This window comes from Sorghum bicolor, chromosome 1 (genome assembly GCF_000003195.3).
Source record: "Sorghum bicolor cultivar BTx623 chromosome 1, Sorghum_bicolor_NCBIv3, whole genome shotgun sequence".
Classification (NCBI taxonomy): Eukaryota; Viridiplantae; Streptophyta; class Magnoliopsida; order Poales; family Poaceae; genus Sorghum; species Sorghum bicolor.
Genome location: NC_012870.2, coordinates 37,975,612 through 37,980,668, shown reverse-complemented (window position 1 = coordinate 37,980,668; position 5,057 = coordinate 37,975,612). Strand labels below are relative to the sequence as shown.

Here is a 5,057-nt window from a genome sequence, read left to right as displayed (position 1 = left end):
AAACTAAGTGCGTGTTGTTTCAAAACTACTTTGCTTCCGCTATTGAACTATGTTGTAATGACTCTATTTGAACTCCGATGTGTTGTAAAACTATGTTCTGTGATTAATGCTTGTAATTTGTGATGGACATGCTTGATCATGTATGGTATTGGTTGTATGCTGGTTGAATCGAGATCTTTTGAGGTTTCGTCGGACTACCGGGTTTATATGGGTTCAAGTCCGTTGGCTTGACTACTCTCGTGGTCGCTAATTCACTTGAATTCTTATAAATTGGACGGTTCTGTTATAGCTGGCATCGGAGCAAGATTAAGCATTTAACCATCATAGATGTATTTAAAAACAAAGGAATTTGTTTTTCCCAAACTAATTGGCAAATTTAGGCTATACATAGGGCTGTTTTAAAATGTTTGAACAACATATACCATGCCTGTGGTCATACCCTTTAGGCCCGCTTAAGGACTTCTAGGTGGCATAATATTACTAACATGGGAGTTTTTTCTTTCTCGTCCATATGGCGTGTAATAATATGGATGCCACTTACTTAAGTGGTAACGAATGGATCATGTACCACTACGCCACGGTAAGCAATGTTTTCCTTTCGTTGTCCATACGGTGTGAAATTGTATGGATGCCACTTGCTTGAGTGGTAATGTATGGATCCACTACAAGAGATGTGTGGTTTTTTGACATTTTTAGTGTGACAACAGGTCATAATGTCATTAAATCATCCAGTTTATGATATTTTATTTCATGCATCTCGACTCAGTGACAATAAAAAATTGTATGTCATAACAAATGTCATATTGCTAGTCTAATTCCATCCAGTGACAGTATTTGCTATGTCATAAGACCTAATTTTGAAATGTCATAAATCTTTGCCAAAGATTATGTGTCACAAATTATTTTATTGAATTATTTTAAATCTGTTTGTCTATTGCCACGTAGCAAGGACTTTTTCTATTATTTATTTATCTATATTAGTTATCCGTGTAAACATCAAGATACAATCATGAAGAGAAAAAACCAGGACTTATGCCATATGTACTTCTCCGTGTACCATTATTTATTAAGTTGTATAAGGAAGCAAGTATTTTAGATTATTAATTTCTATTATTTTAGTATCTTAAAAAACCGCCAGTAAAAATCCATATGTCAGTTTATATACGTGAGTCTATATATTTTTTATTTTGTTTTTCAGTGTAAGAAACCCATAGAAATAAAATTCAATGAATTAGTTTAAATGTATGGAAACTTAACCTTGACAAGGGTATATGTGTGTCTATATATGTGAGCCTGTATATTTTGTACGTATTTTGTTTTTTAGCTTTCTTCTTACGAACGGAAAATTTTAAAAGACGCCACAGCCTTCCGCCGCACCGAAAGAGACATCCAAAACACTACCGCGCGAGACTCCTCACCGCGTAACAGGAAAAAAAAATTGCGTCCAGTTTATTAGAATAAAAAAAGAAAAAGGAGAGCCCTTCAACCTTATCCCCGCATGCCCCAGTGCCCCACCCACCACACAACCCAGCGCTGCCCATCTCCCTCCCTCCGCGCCGCACACTTGCACGCATGCCCGCCTTCCTGGCGCCGCCCATCTCCCTCCGCGTTGCGCGCTCGCATGCGGCGTGCCGCCTCTGTCTACTCGGGCTTCTCTCTCCCGTCCTCCGCTCCTCTACCTCAGCTTCCGCTCCTACCCCAAGACAGCGCTCCCTCCTCTCGTTCAAGGCCGGCTAGTGCCTCAATCCTGCCACTGTCCCCAAGATCCATCGTCGAAGAAGCCCGTGAACGTGGATCTATCCCCAAGTTCCGCGTCCAAAGGAGCCTGTGACAAGGAGGCCCAGCCGGAGAGCCGCGACGCTGATCCATGTCGGTGGAGAATCTGCGGAGAGCCGGAGACAGGTTGTTTGTTTCCTCCCTTTTTTTCATTCCAAATCTAGATCTGAGGTCTAATTTAATTTCTTCCCCTTCCTACTTTTCTTGTAGATCACAGGTTGTTCCTCCTGATCTAGGTTTGGTTTATGGGGGAAATCGCCTGGAACCCTAGAGCTGCTTGAGGAAAGGAAGATCACTAGGGACCGCACCACATGGAAGGTCGATGGCGCTGCAGATGAGGAGGTGTTGCTACTGAATTTATCTGACCATTTGTGAGTCTATAAATTTATTTAATATATACTGCTTTGTGTTTTGGTTCTGTACTGCAGATTATAACACTACTCAATAACACTATATAGGTGAGCAGTTCTTCATACATTAATTTCTGGATGGATTATTCTCAGTTGAATATTTATAAATTATTTTTCTAATTATATTGTTGCTCAATATGTTGTGAGAAGGCTGAGAGTTCTTTTTGAGATGTACAAATAGATACGTCATACTCTTAAGGTTTTAAATGTTTAGAATGCACCTCTTAAGGTTTTAAATGTTTAGAATGCCAGAAATTTTGCAAGACCATTATCATGAGTTTCAGGATGCATCATGAATTTTTGTTGGTACAATGTTTAATGCAAGCTAAACATGGGGATGAAGAACCCTGCTGATGCATGTCTGCTATTGCAAGTCTTCAATTTTTGACGAGGAAGGATTTTGTGATAATGAGTGCTGGTCATCTTTGTATAAACTTATTTTTACTCAATCTAGTTTGGTGCAAGATCTGTTGTTGGTCTAGTCAAAGTGTTAAACTAAAACTTCGTGCAGATTTTTCCTATCCTCATTTACAATATATCTATTGTCTCTTGCATGCAGTATGACACTCAGTTTAAAAGGTAAGTGAGAATGCTATTCTCAAAATGGATTTTTAACCAATGCGATTCTCATGCACTTATAATTACTTCCTGTTCTTGCATAGCTACTGGACTGAAACTGAATGTGTTTACCTATAATTACTGCATGTTCTTGCATAGCTACTGGACTAAAACTGAATGTGTTTACCTATTGGCTGCTGTTAGCATCTGAAAAATTACTACTACTACTACTACCCTCTACCAATCTAACTAATATTTCTCCTCATATATAGGGCACTGGTTCTTCTCATGTTGGCTCAGATTTTTCTTTCAGCTTGAATATTTTGATGTCAATGGTGTAAGTGTGTGCGTGTGGTAACCTGAGAGGCTAATTTGGCTTAACCATGTAAAGAAAATTTCCAAGGATTAATACATGATCTGTGTATTTTGATGTCAATGTGTATCAATTATTTTGCTGATGTAATTAAGACTCACTTATCCAAGGTTATGACACTTCTTTGTATTGTTCACTTATACAGGTAGTGTAGCAAGTAGCGGCATGTGCCTTTTCTCTTGATTTGCCTTTTCTATTACTGCCCAACAGTCAGGCAAGTTGCTATTTATTGTCATTTTGAGGTATGGAATATGTGATCTGGTATTGTCATTTTTTAAATGTTAATCTGATGCAGATCGTGCTATATCTCAGGTAGACTACAATTTTACATATAGTGCTATGAAAGACTGGGCTGCTGGAAGAGAAGGAAATGGTCCAGTTAGATGATGCTCTCCCAGGTAGCTGGAATTTTTAACTTACTATTTGTAGTTGTCTCTGGGAACAGTTCGCAAGCCATAGTGGAAGAGGTTGCAACTGATGTCTATTATAGAACTTGGAAGAGTTAATGGCTAGGACCTGCTTGATGACACATATTATGAACTTTACACAGTAGTGATTTGTGAATATGTTATATCGAGCAAAATTGACCTGCATGGAAACTACTGATAGTTTGTAATTGTTGCAGATCCAAAATTACTACGAGATGTTGGGCTACTAGGACTCCGGCAAGAACGTTGGCACCTTCACAGCGGCATGGCAGTAGTCTGCAAAACTCTAAATCTAGATTTCTCTACAGTCCTGGCACAGTGTAGTCTTTTTTCGCAACCCTATTGGCCTATTTGGATGGAATTGAGATTGTGAATCTTGTATTAAATGAGTGGATCTTGTTTGAAAAAGTGTGGATTTGTTTGCTATTTTGCTGTATATAAAATCAGTGATCTAAATTTTATCTTTTTTTATTTTTTATATCTGTTATCATAGACGCGTCTTCCCTGTATGCGTCACTGTTAAGGAGTTATTAGTGACGTGTATAGACTAAACGGGTCACTCATAAAGGCTCATCAGTGACGCGTATAGACTCAACGGGTCACTCATAAAGGTTCATCAGTGACGCGTTTTGGCTGGACGCATCATTCTAATGGCTCATGGTCTCAGATATTATGACAAATAACCAATGTCATACCTTATGACAAAGAATATACAGATGTCACATGATCCATTTATGACAGTGATTTTTTGACATATAGTTTTTTATCAACTAATTGTCACAACTCTTATGTTGTGACATTATTTTCATATGTAATGACATAAATAGAAAGTCAAAAAATCACAAGATTCTTGTAGTGATCTATATGCCTCTACGCTGCGGTAATGAGCTGTGAGAGCATGACCGTCCAACTGTCGGTCTAGGGGAATGTTAGCTGTGGTTAGTGGAATATTTACATGTTGCACACATGTATATATGAAGGTACATAATTGTGGGTAGTAGGTGCAGCCACGCATACATGTTTGATGTATATGTGGGTGTATTCCAAATGTGTAGCATGCTGCGATATATGTTCGGGGATATATATCGGAGTACCTAGCTTGAGTATAGAAGATTAGACTTTCATTTCTGCACATATACTCTTGTGGGGTTTGTTGACGCTCCTTAAGTATCAAATTTAATTATCAAATAAACAAAGAAAAGGATCCAAATGAAATCAACATCCAGACTTAGGGTTTTATCTGACAGAATTCCATGAGTTTTGGTGTTTGTCTATTTCTGTAGGGGGTTATCAGGAAATACGGAAGAAAGGCCCACACGTCGGGATTACATAGAGATATTAACAAGCCGCGCAATTATCTTACATCTAGAAGATTCCAGAAGTCACGGGAACGATGCGGAGGTAGAACGGGGCCTGGCCTAGGGCGCCCGCCCTCAGGACCAGGGCGCCCGCCCACCTCTAGAGTCCAATCAGGACTCTCTTTCGAGATTACGGTCCACCGACCTAAAGGAT

At 39.1% G+C, this 5,057-nt stretch overlaps 1 long non-coding RNA gene across 1 annotated transcript; it reads left to right on the top strand.

Moving 5' to 3' along the window:
• LOC110431885 lies at positions 1,559–4,010 on the top strand. Its single transcript, XR_002449364.1, has 4 exons — positions 1,559–1,902; positions 1,987–2,147; positions 3,017–3,515; positions 3,743–4,010. It is a non-coding gene; the product is annotated as an uncharacterized LOC110431885 (long non-coding RNA).